At 35.3% G+C, this 21,022-nt stretch overlaps 1 protein-coding gene across 2 annotated transcripts in view; it reads left to right on the forward strand.

The window, feature by feature from the left end:
* LOC5577368 (GRAM domain-containing protein 2B) overlaps positions 1-21,022 on the forward strand; it is a 139,221-nt gene that overhangs the window by 12,703 nt on the left and 105,496 nt on the right. Inside the window, exon 1 of one of the 2 annotated variants that reach the window (XM_021851575.1) lies at positions 15,540-15,750. The exons of the other annotated variant lie outside the window; for it this stretch is intronic. The gene's annotated coding sequence lies outside the window, so the exon portion shown is untranslated. Of the gene's footprint in view, positions 1-15,539; positions 15,751-21,022 lie in introns of those variants that run through there. 2 annotated transcript variants of the gene reach the window in all.

Here is a 21,022-nt window from a genome sequence, read left to right on the forward strand (position 1 = left end):
GCTAACCATTCTCAATGCGCTCAACTGAAGAGCTAAAAATGTAATGCAGTAACGGCACCGGGCCACGTTCTAACGGTCATCGGGGAAAGGAAAGTGTGTTAGGGTAGAAGCACCGGTTTTGGCCATACGCCAATTGTAGCCATAGTGGATTATACACCGTTTTACATAGCCAAACAGCATGAAACCTTTCGCATTGAGTAGATCAGATTCCCATGATAGAGCTACAGTCATTTACTCGTCCAAATTGTTTCAAAACATAAGTAAAACAATTAATTTTCCTTAAAATTTTAACTTCCATACACCTAATTTGCTAATTTGCCAGGGTACTCTTAATTTGGCCACTCTCTTGAGAAATCAATGCGATTGGCCAATTTAGGAACTGAAGTTAAATCTCTGGCCAAAACTGGTTCTGGTGACCTATATTAACCAACGAGATTTTCTGAGTGAAAAAAGGTTTTGGCTCAGTTTTGATATTTTACATACATTATATGGATTAAAAGCTTGCATTTGACATGTTTGTAGTATAAATGCGACTTCCCATATAATTTTTGTTGACATTTTCTCTTAGGCTGGCCAAAACTGGTGCTTTTACCCTAGTTAGACAGCCGTTGTTACTGAGCATGAGCATGAGCATGTTTGACCGCCCGCAGATGTTACTCCGTTATTGCAAGAACAGCTGTACTTACACAGGGAACCAACGAACGCTACTCGGGATCAGTAGCATCCTCAATGTGTAAGTACTGCGTCCGAATGCAGGTCAATTTGGGGATGGGAGGGAAATGTTGACGTGTTAGTTGCTTTATGGAAGCCGAGGAGTCTCTGCACTTCCACAAGTAAACAATGGGAGTTTGGATATGGGGTAGGGATTCGTTTTGGTAAACGATAAATATATAGTTGAAATGAAGGCGCCTAACCGGATTCGCGATATTACTTGATAAACGCATTGAACGCCGAACAAGTGTTCGTCACTCGCGGCACTTTTTCACTACTGATCGACCGACGCGTGACATATTTCATCCTGCCCCCCTCGCCCGCCCTCGCAAGAGCAAGAGTCAAGGTCGAAGGATCAAACACAACTAACTATCGCGGCACTTTTTTCATTCGTTAGTTAGACAGCCGTTGTTACTAAAGACAAAATATATTTTTCCAATACATGCACTGTTGAACTTTCGTGATGGACTCATTTTTTAATGTTTCCTAAGGTAACGATCAAGGAATCACGGTTAATTGATGATATGATCCATGATATAGGCACGCCATATCGAGAAACAAAAAAAAAAAATGACGATAAAACTACGATTGTTTCAAATCCCTGAAGAAGATCTAATACAGATCGAAACGTTTTTGATACCATTTTTATGCCGTTTTTGCACAGTAGTTTTTGATGCCAAACATTCGATTTAAACGGCAAAAACTTCTCAAAATATATCCAACAGAACTTAACACTTCAATCGTCGCGCTGTTGTATTTTTTACAACACTGCTGAAAAAACCTCGCTTTTTGTTCACAACAGCAGCGTGGTGGTTCTGACGGTGGTAAATCGCGCGACGACTGGAAGGTTAATATGCAAAAATGTGAGAATATCTAGTATCTATTTGAAGAAAAACTCCAGAGCCTAGAGAAATATCTATTATATTTTATGGATAAATATAGAAAAGAGTTCATTAATTTATTGCATAATTTGTTCATGCTCGGTGGGAATATGGGAAAATGATTCCTGGAGAAATGTTCATAAGCATCTCTGATGTCTTAATATTTTCCGAACAAATCGTTTAGGAGTTGTGCTCTTATTTCCATCAGAGTTTGTTGCAGAAAATCCTTTCAGAGCTTACTATAAGAATGGTTTCAAAAATTCCACCAGGCATCAACAATTTATCTTCATCCTTATCTAGAAAACCTGATTAACAAATTATCTCTATTAAGACTTTCAGCCATTCAGGATCTTTTCATAAAGGAAATTTCCTTAACCCTCAAAGACCCGGGACAGATCCTTCTATTGACTGGTGCTCAGAAACAACGAGATTTAATGTAATGCGGTTTTCACTATGATTGATGGGATGAGCTAAACTTCCTGCGCACTATGGGCCAGAAATCAAAATTTCGCGACAAAATTCCACACACCTTCAAAATTATCAAAAATCAACCTAAAAGTAATGAATCATGAAAAATTCGCTCATATTTCATATCACAAAATACATGGTACATTTTCAAAGGTATGATTCATACATTTCTAAGTATTTTGAAGATACACCATAAAGTTGCTGAAAGCCTTAAAAATGTGATCATGAGTCATAGTTGTTTGGAATGCATTGACAACTGTTGTTGGTTTTTCACAGTACATTTCCATTTAATTCATAATTTGCACTATTAAAGTTCCATAACGCATTGTTTTCACTGTACATAACCTATGACATAGCCATAAAATAATCAATGGCATAGGCATTGTCCAAAATGCAACAAGTAATTATGCATTACATATTTGTAGATGCTATGCTGTTTTAAAAGGTGACAATTTCATATTGTTTGAAGCGTTTCATTCAAATTCACTTTCGAAACAATATGGTCAGAAATATTTAGCTGTAATGGAGGCCTTACTTGATGTGTTAAAACATTATTGACTCCATTATATTATTACATACAGAAAATTATTATATGAGAATCATGAATTCTTGTCCAGATCTCGTATATGATTGATTCTAAATTGAAACAAAACAAGTAAAATTCTGATCTTCATTTGATTTCAACTATATTAGACTATTCGTTTATGCACAATTGAATAGTTCATATGATTATCCCAGACAACCAGAAATCGTATAACAATTCACTCAATAACCCATTTATTCATCACACATGCACTACAAAATGAATTAAATTGTTTGATTAGTGAATATCCTCGCACAAAACGTTATTTACTAAGTTCATTTGTACATTTCGTTTCTTCCGTTCAAAGGAAGTCGAATCAATCCGTAGCAGCTGTCAAATCAATATTTGGTATCACACTTTAAGTCGCATAAGATTACAGATTAATTCGCAATAAAATTTATATCCTCCCATTGTATGCATTTTTTTATAATGTCAAATATGCATAACACCTCTTATAAGTGTAACTTTGCACTTATAAACGTTGCACGTGGTTGCACCTAGCAAAAGTTGACTTTGGTATGCGTACATTTTGGTAGTATTACGCTGAAGTTACCGATATTTCTGACAGCAATTTAAAAGTATTCAAACGATTTGTATAAAATTTTCTTCATTAATGGACTTTGACCTGACCTATTGGTGCTGTCTATTTATTTTTATTTTCTTTCAATCTTTTACACTGTATTTTTCTGATATTCCAACGTAGTATAGGAAGATAGTACAGGAGGCTGCTTATTTTTTTTTTAATCTATTAGGAAATACCAATTCACTCTTATTGAATCATAAAATTTAAAATGGACAGGTTTTCATTGTTTCCACTTGATTTTTATAACTTTTTTTTAAATGTAATACCAATGATTTATTCCTGGTTGAAATACAACCAGCAGGGTTTGTATGATTATTTTCAGAAAGTTTCTACTAAATGTCTATATTAAATTGAAGCCATTGCGAATTAGCTTAGCTTAGACTGACTACACGTATCAATGGTTGCTATTCCGTGATTGACCGAAGTCAGTAGAAATGCACAAAGAATCAATTAGAAGTTCGGCTGGGATTGGCCATAATCTTCAGTGTGCATAATTCAGTGCCTCTATTTATACATGGTCAATAACGGCGCCGGTCACGACCTTGCATTCAGGTGGAATTGGGGGAAGGAATGTTAGTGTGTAACCTTTGCTATTTGGAGACCGTGTTTGCCTCTGCATCTCCACAAAGATTACTGGGAGGGATGTTTGTTAATGGGGAGGATCGTTGGGTCACAGGATTCACTTTGATAAGCGATTAGACCATGATAAATAATTATTTGTGAGATATAAACATGCTTATATGTAAATATAATATTTTCATTTGATATGAACAATATCTATGTAGAGAAAAAATATGCCGACACTTGAGGTGATGAACCTTTCGAAGTTTGTTGACTAAAGTGAACCTTTCGCAAGTCTACACTTGTAGTGTCGAGCCATTCAAAGTTTTTTTTAATTACAAAAATAAAGGTAAAAAGAAGAAGGTGTTTGAAAACAAATTAGACATAAATAATTTATGAATCAGAGTTTATGTCGACACTCACAGTGACGAACCATTCATGGTTTGTTGAAAAATTATATTTACGTCTCACCGTTGTAACGATTAAAGGTGCAGTCATACATATTTTATGGATTAGAAATAGTATCATGAAACGAGCTCACCAATTGATCCGTCATCTTTGAGCAGCAACAATCCACTTTCAGCTTCACTCGTTTGCTCGGCTATATAAAAACACTCAGAGAAAATAGGTGCGCGACCCGTGAGGGAAAACAACTGACGGCTGCTCGGGCTTTCTTGACGCACTGACCAGGAGCAAGCGTCAACGACGAAAAGGACTAATCGAATGCGGCACTTTTTCACTTTACACGACCGATGCGCGACATGTTTGATCCTGCCCTCATCGCCGGCCCCGCAGGAGCAAGCGTCAAGGTCGAAGGATCAAACACAACTCTAAATTGAAGACATAGACATATAACAATTTCAGCCGTTTATGGCACTTGAGCCTTGTAAATAAATAAATAAGTAAAAAAATCCAGCCGTTTCATATTTCTTCAAAGTCTGTTGTTTTTACCTCGAGGTTGCCCAGAAACCACACATAAGTTGTTATATTGGGAATCTCAAACAAATTCCTCTGTTATAGTCTTATCATACCTTATAAAAATTAGCCTCTAACAAAATTTGAAAAATAAAGTTTTTTGTAATTCTTCAACCAACTTAATCCAGATTTCTGAACGATACTCAGCTCATGAACGGACCCTCGTTAAAAAAAGGGGATTATGACTGCCTTAGTTGTTTTTATACCAATCAAAATTATTATATTTGTTGATTGAACAGCAGCAAAGTTGAAAATAAAGGGTAAATTATTAAATTATAAATTATCGCATATACTTTAATCTACATAATCTCGGCCATTCGCAAATACACTCCCGTGCAAAAGTTTGGGTTCACCCCCTCAAAAACATACAAAAGTGTTCTGTCCATATATCTGTGAATATACGTCCAATTGAAACTCTTTAAGTCGCATTCGAAGCAAGAGTTCTTTCGTATGTATTTTTCCAAAAACTTTTTTTGAATTTTGTTTACTACATTTTTACTTAAAATTGTGACATTTTTTTAAAAACACACTGAAAAATCATATCTAATTTCCTCAGCTCCTCAGGCCATCGATCGATCGACCAAACTTTTAAATCGAAGTGTCATTAGAATCGTAATCTCATATTCTTTGAAGAGACCCCACGAAATTTTGGCGGAAAAATCTGGAAAGTTCAAATCAATGAAACAGTCAGTCAAGTCATCGTGCAAAAGTTTGGGTTCACCCCTCAATATGATGCAAATCGTGTAAAAGTTTGGGTTCACCTGAGCCGCATGCACATCATTTTTGTCAATATCTCTGCCATTTTTCAACCGATTTTAATAGTTTAAAGCTTTTTCGAGCGCAAATAATAATTGGTTTGAGATTTCACAGATTTTTCATGGTTAAAGTATGTTCAGGTGAACCCAAACTTTTGCACGATACACCATACTGAGGGGTGAACCCAAACTTTTGCACGATGACTTGAATAACTGTTTCATTAATTTTGAATAATTATCAGATTTTTCCGCAAAAAAATCGTGAGTGCTCTTCAAAGAATATAAGATTACGTTTCTAATGACACTTCGATTAAAAATTTTGGTCGATCCAATGCTGAGAAAATTAGATATGATTTTTCAGTGTGTTTTTTTGAAAAATGTCACAACTTTAAGTAAAAATTTAGTATACAAAATTCAAAAAATGTTTTTGGAAAAATATATACGAAGGAAGAATAACTCTTTGGCTTTCGAATGCGGATTAGAGAGTTTCAATTGGACGTATATTCACAGAGATATGGACAGAACACTTTTGTATGTTTTTTAGTGGGTGAACCCAAACTTATGCACGGGAGTGTATATGCTAAAACTTTTGACAGCACATGAAAGAGGGGAGTCTAAGCTTTCACCTTAAACTTGTTCCAAGCCGAATACGGTGGAAACCCTTAATTTTTAAGGTGATTTAGTAAACATATACAGTCAACTCTCCCTAACTCGATATTGAAGGGACCATCGAGTTAGGGAGGTATCGAGTTACAGAACACAAAACCAGTGCAACTGCGATCCAAGGGACTATCGAGTTAGCCATGAAAACCAACTTTTACTATGGTTCTCTAACTCGATATCGAGATACGGAATATCGAGTAAGGGAGAGTTAACTGTAGTAGATATTACTGGTACATTATAAAATCAATTGTAAAATTAAAAATAAACGTTATTCTTATATCAGACTTGTAAAATGTACTAAATTTGCTTTCCGAAAATGTACATACCATAATTTTTCTTGACAGTTTTCCCCTCAAACTAAATTTTCTTATGGAAGGCTGAAATTCAAGTTTTTCAATTTAAACAAAATTGACCTCCATAAAGTGCAATGAAATAATGTAACTAATCAAATAATATAATTGATTTGCAATCACACGTATTCTCAATAATGAAAAATCAATCTCAAAAAAACAAATTATTAAAATATGGTTTTTGGACTTTTTTTCTCGAAATTTTGATTTCTGGCCCATAGTGCTACTACATGATATAAATATGAATGTGAAAACGGTAACATTTGTAAAGGAAGCACTCAGTTAATAACTGTGGAAGTGCTCATTGAACACTCTGCTGAGCAGCAGGCTCTGTCCCAGTGAGGACGTAATGTCAAGAAAAAAGAAGAATTTATCTGGAAATCCCCTCCGTGATTTCTCCAGGAGTTTGGCAACGATTACTCGAAACATTAGTAATCCTGTTGGCTTTCGCCATGAGATTTTTCTAGATATTTCTGCATAAGATTCTCTAGTCTCCGTTTGTAGGAATTTTTTTTCAACTCATTTAATATGAATATGAACAAAATTTACAATATTGAGGGAGCTCTGTGCTACAAGAATTCTGCTGTGGACATCTCTTGAAAGTGCTTCATCTGGTCCTACAAATCCACCACAAATAATTTCAAAAATTCAAGCAATTTTTTGGAAGAGGTATATCCCTTAGGTACCCTTAGGTATATCCTTGGATTATATTGAAAAAAAAGGTAAGGAAAGTTATATAAGAGTTTCTTATTGATTCTTAAAGCCTTATATAATACCTACGGAATTTACCTACTGGTAATTTGTTTAACCTAATGGTAACGTGTTCAAATAATAATTCCTGAAAAAAAAACGTTACCATTAGGCTTTAAAAGTGTGCAAATAATAATTCCTGTGGGAATAGCTGTAACCATTGACGACCTTCTGAAATCTATAGAAGAATCCTGGAGATATCCTTGTAAGAATCATACCTTCCTGTCAGAAAAAATATTTGTCGTAATACTCAAAGGTATTTCTTAATAATTTAATATCTGCGTGAGTTTTGAAAAAAAAACAAAAATATTTTAAAAACTCTAAAGAGTTGCATGAATTGTTTCCAGAAAGCTTTCTTTATAATTTTATGCAAGAAATTTCATAGAGGTCCCAAAAAACATGTCTGGTATTAATCGAGAGGATTTCTCACGTGTTAAATTATTTTTTGACATTGTGTTTGGAGGTAATCTCGAGATATTCACTGGATGAATTCCTGGAATTCTAAGGTGTATCCTTTGAGTAATTTAGTTTAGTTAGTTGAAAATCTTCGTGGAGTTATTGCAATACTACTTTAAGGCTGTCCAAAAACCAGGAGGTCATTTTTTTTCTATGCCTCTCCCGTTCTCCTCGTTGATTATTGACCGCAAAAAAAAAATGTGTGCACCGTGGAATTTGGCCAGAACTCCTCCCTTTTCCATAATAACCATGTGTTTATGTAGGGGAAGACACATGTCACAATCAATGATCAATAGATCCTTTTTCGACGCAGCATGTCGTTTTTTGAAGCCTTGAGCATGATCAAAAAATATCACAGGTGTTGTACTTGTAAAAAAATATTTATTTCTTGAAGCTTGAAAAAGTGATTTCATATCACAATTATTTATAGCGACGGGGTAAAATCGCTCACCCACGGTGTAAAGCGACCACCTCGATTTTCGTTCACAATTTTGCGAAAAAATGAAACAGTTCCCTGTTATTCTTAAAAGGATTTTCACGGTGTGCCAGAAACCGTTATTAACGAAAAAAAATGTCCAAGAATTTGGCACCTACCATTCGAAAGATATAGTATTCAAGCATCTTCTCCGTGAATTTGAAAATATTTTAACGAGGGTATCGAAAGTTATTGTAATTTGTAGGATTTGATCTATTTTGGAAGAGATTTTTACATACTTCACAATTTAACCCACCAGTGCATCATTATTAATTTGTAAACTAGCCAAGTAACCATCAGCTTTTCATTAATCATTCAAAACATATGATATCTAAGCGTCTTCTCTGAAAATTTGAGATAATTTCTTCGAGAAAATCAGAAGTTACAGTGATTTGTATATTTATCATTATTTCTATGAAGTTTAAATAAGAGCTTATTTATATGGCTTTGTTATATTAATGTTCATGATTTACAAATAAAAATGTCCATAGGACTGACACTCGGCATTCAAAAGATATAGTTGACTACACATATTAGCTGACTTGCATCTTCGCAATTGGTTTGAGAAAGCTTTATCAAAAGACAACATAACTAGAGTTCTTTGAAGTTTTGGAAAGGCAAATTATGGATATTTTCGATTAGCACGTTCAATGTTTTAACAATTACTTAATAAAAAAAAATCTTGTAAATATGTTAATCAATGTGATTAAAGAACGTGATTGACCGCCCGCTGCTGCTTCTTTGTTACTACAAGAGCAATTATACTTGCACAAGGAACCAACAGATGCTACTTAGGAATTGTTGCACCACCATCTGTGTGTAAGTAATAAAATTCTCATTATCTGTACTAAGCAATATTGGCGCCGGCTGCGTCCGAATTCAAGTCAATTTGGGTTATGGAATAAATATATTACGTAGCAGCCGTTGGGGTCATCTGTACTTTCACGAGAAATCATTGGGAGTTTAGAAAATGGAAAGGGGTTGTATCACAGGATTTGTCTTGGTAAACAAAACGCTTAATTACAAGAGTCCTAGAATTCATCGCACCATATTCACTGGTTACATCTCCCCCCAAACATAATAAAGTCAACAAAACAATAATTAAAATGAAATGAAAAAAAAAATGTCATATGTACTAAACTTGACTGAAGACTCAACGTCACGAAACCTTTGATGACGAACCATTCAATGATTTTGCATGAAGCGAATCACGCAACATCAATCAAAAACGTAGTCTAACAGCATCTAGAGAAAATGTCTACATTTATAGTATCTAAAAATTCAAGGATCATGTGTTGATATGTAAAACTAAAGCGAATATGAGACTTGTTGTATTTAAATATTTGAAAAACATGAAACAAGGTTAATTTCGGTAATAACCGACTACGTACTATCATATGAATAAATATATAAACGTATCCCCTTTGTTGTCCAAATAAATTCTGAACAATCATATTTAGCACATTTAGAACTGTAGCATAAAACGATCTTGCCAGCTAATAATCCATCCTCGACTGGGTAACAAGGAACCACTTTTAAATTGTTCAGGTTCACCAATACGCTGATTTGAACCATAACGAATCATTGCCCAGCAAAACGCCGAAAATTAAACAAAATGAAAAATGAATACATTCGCTTATGTTGTAACGAAGCAATGACTTTTTTGAATGAAAGTTACAAGTTGAATGCAACTCTGTTAAGTTAATTTTTGTCGCAATGATAAAATGCGTGTTGCGAAAATTATTTTAGACGGTTGAGAAATAAATCTTAAAGATAGGTCCACAACTTCAAAGTACTCTGGTTATGTTGTCTTTTGATAAACTTAACTGCTAAGATGCATAACTAATATATTTTTTGAATACCGAGTATTAGTCCTATAAATATTTTTATTTGTAAATTATTTTCTTAAATGTGGCAAAGCCATATAAATAAGCCCTTATTAAAACTTCATAGAAATAATGGTAAGTATACAAATCACTGTAACTTCTAATTTACTCGGAGAAATTATCTCAAATTTTCAGAGCAGATGCTTAGATATCATATGTTTTGAATGCTTAATGCAAAGCTGATGGTTACTTGACAAGTTTATAAAAAAAATGATGCACTGGTGTGGAAAATTGGGTAGTATGTAAAAATCCCTTCCAAAATAGCTCAAAACCTTCAAATCACGATAAATTCCGATTCCCTCGTTAAAATATTTTCAAATTCACGGAGAAGATGCTTGAATATTATATCTTTCGAATAGTAGGTGCCAAATTCTTGGACATTTTTTTTCGTAAATAACGGTTTCTGGCACACCGTGATTTTGTTTTATGAATTCTACATTGAATCACGTGGATACTGAATCATTTTCAGGGTTAATTAGTTCAAAAAACTTAGATATATTGTTATAATTACCTTAAGACACCCATATTTTGGAAAAATATGCGGATTTGATGTGTAGTTTTAACAAAATTGATTTTATTTTACTTGAATTATGAATTATGAATAGTTATGTACAATATAGTTACAACATTTAAAATGGTTTAGACGTTTTATTTGATATAAATTAGAGGTGGCGGTCTTACCCCATCATTAGCGGTCGGTTTTACCCCGCTTGCGCAATTTTTACAAGTAGGGCCTCATTTCAAAGCTAAATATTTACAATTCATATTTCATTTCACTGAAGCATATTTCACATTTATGTTAAAGCATGGACGGGTAATTTGTTATGCTTTGACAAAAAATCCCTTCCGAAATCCTTAAGTGAGCATCTGTTAAAATGAGATCAAATTCAGTATCTACGAACAAACACTTTGTTTTTGATATTTATCATTGAAAAAATAATATTGGTATCACCCTAAATGTTTTGGATTGCCAAAAATCTTGTGTTTATGCAAAGTGCTTGATGAACTTTCAAGAAAACCGCCATTTTCATGCCAAACTGGAGGTGGTCCGTCTTACCCCGGCGGGCGTTCTTACCCCGTCTTCCTCTACGGCCCTTTAATTCAAACTATTTCTAGGAGAATATTTGGCACAATTTCCGGAAGAATACAATACAGGAATCCTTCAAATGATTACTGAATAATTGGTTATTTATTCTTCAGTTATTCACCTCTGCTTAGGATCTTATTATCAAGTCTAATACAATTTGACCAATGAACTCTCTCCCATGCCAAAGTGAATCTACAAGGTGCAATGAAGATGTAAAATAGTTCTTCAACCTCAATAAGCAAAGTTATGAATATTGAAAACTGTCGTTTTTTAAGGAAAAACCTTAACTCATCAATTAAACCTATACCGTTTGATTATATTCCTTGGCTTCGAGAATTCCTATATTATGTATTAAGGTGAATATGAATCGAAGCCAAACCTCAAATTTCCAAAAGCACAAATCTAGAAAATTAGACATCCGTTCAAACTAAAAACTTGATAGATTGGTCACTCACTAGTGGTGACAAATCGATTAAATTTTCAGCTTGAACGGATGTCTGGTTCTCTAGATTTACGTTCTCAAAAGTTCGAGCTTTGACATCGATTGATTTTCACCTTAAGTAATGTTTATGTATTTGTCTAAAGAAGTGCATTGAATTTTTGACATATTTTTCGAATAATAAACTTTACAAAACATATTTTGCCAACACTTTTGCTGCCCGTAAGCAAAATATCCATCTCGTTGCAGTGATCGCTGATGGTCATCTGTTGGTTGTTAGATACTTACCTACTTGGATCGTGCGGACATTCGTGGCCCTCAGTAGTAGGCGCAGCAGACACATCCACAATCGTATGACCGTCCGTTTCCACAGTCAGCTGTTCGCGAAAGTGTATTTAGTAGGCCGCGAGATATTCGTTCGTTCAGCAGGCAGGTCTGCGCATACCAATACGCGAGCAGCGAAACGTTTCTGGGTGATAGGGTTTAACGTGGTGGACCCTCTGTAGGACGTATGTATGTGAGGCACTTCGCCAACCGAAAAGGGGCAGTTATAATTCATCTCGTTGTGCAAAAAGCGCTGATTATAATTACAACACGCGTATCTTATCTGACACACTCATTCTCTCATTTGTATGAGGCGGCCTGGAAGTTCAGTGGCTGATTTCAATTCGACAGAAATAAGCGCAGGCATCAACGGCTGATGATGGATGTCGGTAGACGCAAATGTACCCTTTTGTTACGCGTTTGCGTATACAGCAGGGGTTCTCAAGTGAAGGGTCGCAACGATATACATACGTGAATCGGATAAATCCTGGATTCTTAACAAAACAGGTTATGGTTTTGATTCATGATACGGACACTTAAGGCCTCAGTGAAGTACAATAAAATAACTACGGAGATACTTTCGAGGTGATAGTCAAGTTCGTCTACTTTGGATTCTTGCTGACGGTTGACAATTTCATTTCATTCATTTCATTTATTTATTAATAAGTAACTTAAGACAACCATCTTTTCAATGTACAATGTAAATTCTCTAGAAGAAGTGCCGCTTTTTCGTATTTCATTGTACTTTAACTTGCCTATAATTTATATTCAACTACCTAAAGTTCTCTATACATTTCTTTCTAAAAACTGACCCCGCTAATAAGTTAAATCGTTTGGTAAAGAATTCCAAACAGAAACACCTCTAACGAGAAAGCTATTATCGTACTTGGCAGTATAATGTCTTGATATAGCCAATTTTTTGATCTTGCGCTTTGTATTTAGTTTGGTATAAAAATAATCAGGCTTTTTGTGCTAGACACTATGCTAAACACTTGTTGACAGCATCGTAGTTTACACAAATTTTCAAAACAACAGCCTAACAGTCGATGTTGTAAGTGCGAAACATGAGAAAAACGCGATAGTTTGAAAACATACCTTACACAAGCGTTCAGTGCAACCCTCAAACGGTTTAAGTATGTATCTGCCAAACCAAGCGTTCAGTGCAACCCTCAAACGGTTTAAGTATGTATCTGCCGAAATTTGCATTAATAAGAAATCACAATTCATAAAGTAAGGCAAAACGAGAGTTTTGAATTGTTTAAGCTTCGTAGCTACGGGCAGTAGTGAAGCTGACAAATGTAACGTTCGAAGTTTCCCATAGATTTTTCCACATTGTTGTATCACAAAACTGTCCCACTCTAAATTGGATTGAATTTTAAACGCTAAGCTGGTTGCAGATTGAATATAATTTACTACATTAGGGTAAAAGCACCGGTTTTGGCCAGCCTAAGAGAAAATGTCAAAAAAAATTAAATGGGAAGCCGTATTTATACTACAAATATGTCAAATGCAAGCTTTCAATCCATATTATGTGTGTAAAATATCAAAGTTGAGCTAAAACCATTTTTTCGCTTTGAAAATCGCGTTGGTCAATATAGGCTAACGGAACCAGTTTCGGTCAGAGATTTAACTTCGGTTCCTAAATTGGCCAATCGCATTGATTTCTTATGAGAGTGGCCAAATGAGGAGTGCCCTGGCTAAATTAGGTGTATGGGAGTTGAAATTATAAGGAAAATGAATTGTTTTTCTTATGTTTTGAATCAATTTGGACGAGTAAATGAATGTAGCTCTATCATGTGAATGTGATCTACTGAACACAAAAGGTTTCATGCTGATTGGCTATGTAAAACGGTGGATAATCCACTATGGCTACAACTGGAGTATGGCCAAAACCGGCGCTTCTACCCTATTATTAATCAATATCTATTGTCTATTTGTATCATTCCTGTTGGAAATGAACATGGCGTGAGTTTTATTGACATTCAGCGTTAAATTATTTTTCTTTGCCCAATAAAAGACATTTTTTTAAATCAGCATTAATTTTAATGGCAATATTATCAACATCTATATGAGCACATTAAACATACAACTGTACATCATCTGTGAATATTTGAATTTTACAATATTTAACAACATTTGGCAGGTCATTTATATGAAGGGAAAAAAGAATTGGACCTAATATTGACCCTTGTGGAACCCCAGAAGATATGGGTAGGTAATCAGAATATTCACCGTTGTAAAAAACAGTTTGAACACGTCCTCGGAGATATGATTGAATCAGTGAAACAGAATGGTTGGAAACCCCAAAATTTATCTGCAGTTTTTTGCATAAAATACTATGTGATATACTGTCGAAGGCTTTCGAAAAATCAAGCAACAACAAAACAGTTGCGTTACCTTTACCAAGAACCAAACCGATATCATCTACTACTTTCAAAATGAGGTGGGTGCATCAATCTGATTGAAACGAAGAACATTAGATTGGTCATTCGCCAAAATTAGATCCAACTGTGACTGTCCATTTCCATGCATGGAAGAAAGTTGGTTCACAACCTACACTGCAAAAGCCATGTTTTACATGGCTCAGGCAGGCCTCAAGAACACTTATAAGCATTCTTGTTTTTTCCTTCAAAGTGTGGATCAAGAGCTTTCGTTTGATGTAAAAAAGTTCTTAATTCATTATTTTTTTCGTATAATAAAAAATAGTTTCTCTAAGTAGTGCTACTATAGGAACAATAGGTTTACTAAAGGCGCAAGGGAGCTCAAATTTTAAGCAAAACTAATTATTTCGATCATTTTTTGAACAAAATCAAGCTGTGTATCGATGGTGCTTAGATAAATAGCTTCTGACCTTCAAGTAAAAAAATATTTTAAAAAGATTTATAGCAAAACGACCGTAAAAAGCCACTAGTGCGACTATAGGGGACACTGACCCTACTTGGACACATTAGGGCCTGTTCAAAAAAAAATCATAACGTTGAAGGGGGATAGTCGAGTTAGAAAGGTAACAAGTTATACTACCGTCAGTCAGCGCAACTACGATCCAAAGGACCATCGAGGTAGCCATGAAAACCAACTTTTACTATGATTCTATGACTGAATATTGTTATATTGAATATCGAATTATTGCGAGTTGAATGTTTTCTATTCAAATAAATATCTTTGAGGGTTTAGTCTTTTCAACTAAATATATGTATTTTACAGTAAGAAGAAATGCTTTACTCTTCCAAACAAACGTTAGGAACGTCTGGCTGTGCATAATGTGGATGGAGAGTGGTTTTCATGTGCTCATGAGAGCGCGCGGAAAGAGATTACGTTGCGACCGGAATGGGAGGAAATTTCAATTGAAGTTTGCAAATATTTACTCGCAACGGCGGTGTCGCCGCTCCAATGTCGTCATGTGCATATGTTGTTAGTTCAGATGCTGGTTCGGTCTTGAAACAAATCTTAAGCTGATTTTCTCCACTCTTTCGAATTTCGCATAGGCTAATTCGTGAGTTTACACTAGTGTTGATGAATAATTTGGTTTTATGATATATTTTCCTTCACCTATATTTTACACCGTCGCGGTTCTCTCGGAGCATGCTTTGTTTCTCCGACTCTTGGAGTTGTGATCCATCGTCGAAGTAGACGTAGGCATCGTTGTCAGGCAATCAAGACCTGTCGTTTCGTCGTGCGATTTTACTCTCACAGTCTGGCGCAGTGCCCTATCATCATCTCGCTTGCTATGATGATGATATTATGGGAAAACATCGATATATCGTGCGGTCGTTGGTGTAATTTTGCAAAATAAATCCGTAAAGGTGATCCGTCGGAAAAGTGTTCTATTTTCGCTGCCAGTGTTGTTGTTTGGTTATAGCGAGAAAAATGAAAATTCGGTTTTTATTTTTAGTCATCATCAGCCTGATTGAACCTTCTCAGGGAAAAAAGTTTGCTATGACAGGCGGAACTGGAGGGTTTTCTATATCGTGCGATATATAGTGACCGCGTGCTTGTTAGTGTTCGTGTGCTGGTGGTTTGATCCAAGTCGACGTTGCGAATTTATGCGAATTTTGGAGAGAGAGTTTTCTTTGCTGTGTTTAACCGTTCCTTTAAAGATTACATTACGTGTTTACACTAGTGAGTCGGATTGGCAATTAACAACTTTGTTTGGTCATGGGGATCGTGATATCCGATTTATAAAGTGGTGTGTGAATCCAAGATAGTGAAATTTGTTTACTGAACGTGTCAGATAAGCGTGGTACGAGTTGGGGCTAATTTCAATGGCTGATTATATTGTTGATACAAATACACTAATTAGCCTGCGCAAATTTATATTGCCGTATACTTGATAAACATTTTTTTTTATTTTCGAAGAAAAAAATACACATCTTTGTGATCATGCATATTTGGTGAAAATAATATGTTCAAACAGGAAACTTCTGCCATTGAAATACATAATGATTAGCAGATATTATTTATTGTGCATTGAAAAAATATGTATATTTGGAATTTATTCCAAATTATTTACTTTCACAAAGACTAAAAAAATGTATTAATGAGAGATGCGTAAACATTAAGCGATCCCTTGTCTTTTCCTCTACTCAACAATCCTTTACCTTTGTTTATTCAAAGGTTTTCGACTGAAGTATGTTTAAAAAAATATATTAAACTATTTTTAGCGGCTTAACTCTTTCGAGGGTCATTTGGAAAAAAAATCCATTGGTACCTATCTAGATATTATTTATCAAAAACTGTTCACTCGTGCTGTTGTATATTGTACAGTTAGATATTCGTAACAGTTGGAATACATGTACAATATAAAACGTGCTGCCTCTATCTGATCACAAAACCGATTGAGTTGGTTTTATCGTACAGAATAACTTATTAACAAAGGGTTTCCCATTCGTTTTGAGTTACTAGACATCTGTGTTTTTTTTAAGTATTTTAAGATTCGACGCTTTAAAATCAGTGAAAATATATGAATCAGCAAAAATTACATATTTTCTCCTGTATGGATTAAAATATCAAAAGCTTTTGCTATCATACAGTCAATTCTCCATAACTTGATATTAAAGAGATCATCGAATTAGGGTGATACATATTGAGTTACAGAACACAAAACCAGTGCAACAAGGGACCATCGAGGTAGCCATGAAAACTAACCTTACACATTAACTACAACTCAATCAAAATATGCAAAATTTAAACATTATTGAAATAAAATCATAATTGTATGTTATTTTCTAGAACTGAACTATAACTAAATTTGCTGTTTTCTTAGTAGGAATTAAAACTGTTCCTTCATAGTAAACTGTGCTATAATTATGTATATTTTCAATGAAAACAAATTTAATACTCTCCTTAACTCGATATTCAAATGGATATCGAGTTATACTGACATGAATCGCAAATCAATCCCATCTACATTTTCGTCAAAATTGAGTTGGTATAAGTTTTCGTCATGGGGCCCAGATAGCCGTAGCGGTAAACGCGCAGCTATTCAGTATGACCATGTTGAGGGTCGTGGGTTCGAATCCCGCTGGTCGAGGATCTTTTCGTAAAGGAAATTTTCTCGATTCCCAGGGCATAGAGTATCTTCGCCACACGATATACATATCCAAAAATGGTCAATCGGCAAAGAGAACTCTCAGTTAATAACTGTGGAAGAGCTCATAAGAACATTATTCTGAGAAGCAAGCTTTGTCCCAGTTGGGACGTAACACCAGAAAGAAGCAGAAGAAGAAGAAGTTTTCGTCATATCTTCTAATTTTCTTTTAGCTGCACGAACGAATAGTGCAATTTATTCTGAAAAATAGAAAAACAAACACCAAGTCGAATTCCATCTACCAAACATTAGCGTAGTTACAAGGGAAAAAGTGGTTGCAAGATTTTTCATGAATGCATGCATGATTATGCATGAAAACCTTACAAATATTGTATCATAACGTTGTATATACAGAAAAGGCAAGGTATAAAGTATTTGTATTGAAATCTAACATTCTCCTTAATAAAACCTTTCTGTATATGCAACGAAATTATACAATTTGTTTATTAGGTCTTGTTGTGGTTGTGTGTAACATAAAATTTAACCGTTTTTGGTCATCTTTATATTTTTCATGAAAAGGCATCGTAGTGAAGAGCAAATCGTGAAAAAAACCGAACGTTCAACGGTTTCAATTCCGGTAAAATAGTACCGGAGTCGTCGAAAATTCTAATTGTAAACTGAACGGAGTTTGTCCCAATTCCTTCTAAACAATATATGGGTTCCACCCTAAAAAAATTGCGTAACAAAAATAGGCAAAACTTTTTTCTTTCGATTGCTCTAGATACAATGGGATATCAGAGAATTGAACCCGGAAAAGAAATCACGACCAAAAAAGCGTCTAGAAGAATTCTCGTAAAAAAGATAAGAATTTGACATATGCCAATACGTCATCTCGTTACTGTAACTATTTGAACAGAGCGCTATGTCTAACATGTCATCTCTAGCAGATAAGGTGGGTCAATGCCTATAAAAATACATGATTTGTACTACCTATCTACTTTAGTATTTTTTACTACATACTTTGCCTACCATCATACCGACACATGCCAATTTCCAATTCAGGACTATGATAAAACAAGGGCACTGCATCACTGCTCCTAATTCTGCTAACATAGCCTTCATTTTCGCCTGATGACCTCAGGGAGTGTTTCCCCACTACCGAACATTATTGGGCCTACCTTTGTCGGTCGGTATCATAATTACAACTGTGCTCAGCTTTTAATTGAGCACGCAAAAAAACGCGTAAACCATCATGGGTGAAGCAACAAACACATTATAAGGCAAAACGTCGACGGCAAACAGCACGTCAGACTGTATCTAGTAGGGTGGTTCAGAAACAGTATTGAAGTGCTTTTATTTTTTTTGTTATCTCAAATTACGAGCCTTGTGCCTTGCCTTTCACCTTGTTCCATGCTAAAGCTGGCTGGGTTTATTTCCCGAACGGTCCAGAATCATCTTTCTTCTTCTTCTTCTTGGTATTACGTCGTCACTGGGACAGAGCCTGCTTCTCAGCTTAGTATTTTTATGAGCACGTCCACGGTTATTAACTGATAGCTTTCTTTGCCAAATTTGCCATATTCGCATTCGGTACGATTATACTCTATGCCCAGGGAAGTCAAGCAAATTTTCATTATGAAAAGATCCAAGACCGAGCGGGAATCGAACCCAGACACCTTTAGCATGGCTTTGCTTTGAACATAAATTTCTTTTCTCGCAACAACAGTTATATTAGAACAAAAAAGCGATTGCAAACTATTTGTTTACAGTACAGCAAGTCAATTTGAGTAGATGTGATTAGTGTGGAACACATTTTATTATCTGAGAAAAATTTCCCTAATTCTAATATGATTACGTTAATGTACGTTGTTGTTCTTGAGTTTGGTGCTGACCTTGAAAACATGGCTGCCTGGCACAAGGTTGAATTGCCCCCTTGGCACTCCCTCCCCCAAATCCGGGCCTGGATGCCATTCTGGCCGTAGTAGGATCTTGAAAACTTAAAAACAGTTCTTATTGTAATTTTAGATTCCTTGGAGCCAACTCAACCGATTTGTATGATTTTTTTCAGAGAAGCTTCTTATCAACTGTTATTGTATAGCCCATATTTAATTTTGATAAATTGACTATGAAATGGCAGCCAAAGAAATTTTACATATATGGGAAATGTCGGAACATCGCAATATCTTCAGAACTAGATTACCAATGATCAATATCGACATATACTCTGAAAATAGAAGAGTTTTTTGAGAACTTGTGAAAAATGGAAAAACAAATTGAGAAACAAAAAAGTTATAGCGACTTAAATATTTATTTTATGGTAAAAAATTGAAGCTGTTGATAGAGGGGTTAAGATGGTAAGCTTGGTATCAAAGTGGTAATATAAAATTTGAAACGACACGTAGCAAGCTACAGGGACTTCTAAGTCAATTTTTTTTTGTCGAAACGTAATAAACCATTTTTATTATGCAAATATATCGCGAATTTCCATTGTCCCTAATTATAACCCTGCTTGTTTACGACCGATTCTTTTTATGCCCCGATCTAAGCGTAAAAAGAGGTCAGAATGTAATTGCATTTGGTCTTATTTTGGGAACTTGTGTTTGTAAATATTCATAAAAGCTTGATAATCAAATCGATTCAAAAACATTAATTCAAATGATTAGATTAAATCCTCTAATAGCGGTACCGTAACTGTTGGGGGATGAGAGATTTGTTGTTAGGGGGTGGTTTTGAATTTTGAATCTGTGGAGGAAAATATATTTTCCTACAGGAAGACCTGAATCGGGTTGGGGTTAAAACTGTGATTCAGAACGGGTTGTGCCAGTTCCAATCTGGTTCAAAAACGTTTGTTTGAGTAATTTCAGGTTAGTTTCGTTGGCGCTCCTGTTCGGGATCACGGTCAGTTTGAGCGCGCACCTGATTTGACGTTTTCAAATGTAAATAAGCATCCCAATGCAGGGGTGGAATTGAAAAACGGTTGAAAAATCACCACGCTGATATCCATAGGGTTGAACCCAATTCATAAGAAAATTAAAAGTGCATATAGGGCATTTTTTAAATTATCAGGCAGATTTGGGCCGGAGGTTCTCCGATTTGTATGAAATTTTCAACAGAGGTAGAGCTCGTGGATACATGACCAAAAGTGAAATTCAAAAAAAAATATATAGTGGCCTATTTTCCCGAAAATCTCTAGATGAATTTTCACGATTTCCCTATGTACCTCAAACCTTAAAAATTCATATCTCCAGAACTATGCATCGTAGAACAAAAGTTTTTTTTAGTGAAATCGAAAGGAAATTTGTATAATGATAAGAACTTCCCGGGCGGCTCCCATAGAGGCTTTTTAGTTTTAATACTAAATAACGTTGCTGATAAAGGGCACACAAAACACCCAACAGACCGATGGAGAGTGCTCCGATTGACGAAAAGCTTCTTCTGACTGGAAAGGTAAAGATTGTTTTTGCAATTTCTCATCGTAATAGGCTGTTTTTCATCATGCCAATCTGTCATGAAACGGCCTACTTTCCTGCACTGAAGTATGCAGTGCGGGA

The sequence above is a fragment of the Aedes aegypti genome, chromosome 3 (assembly GCF_002204515.2).
Source record: "Aedes aegypti strain LVP_AGWG chromosome 3, AaegL5.0 Primary Assembly, whole genome shotgun sequence".
Taxonomy (NCBI): domain Eukaryota; kingdom Metazoa; phylum Arthropoda; class Insecta; order Diptera; family Culicidae; genus Aedes; species Aedes aegypti.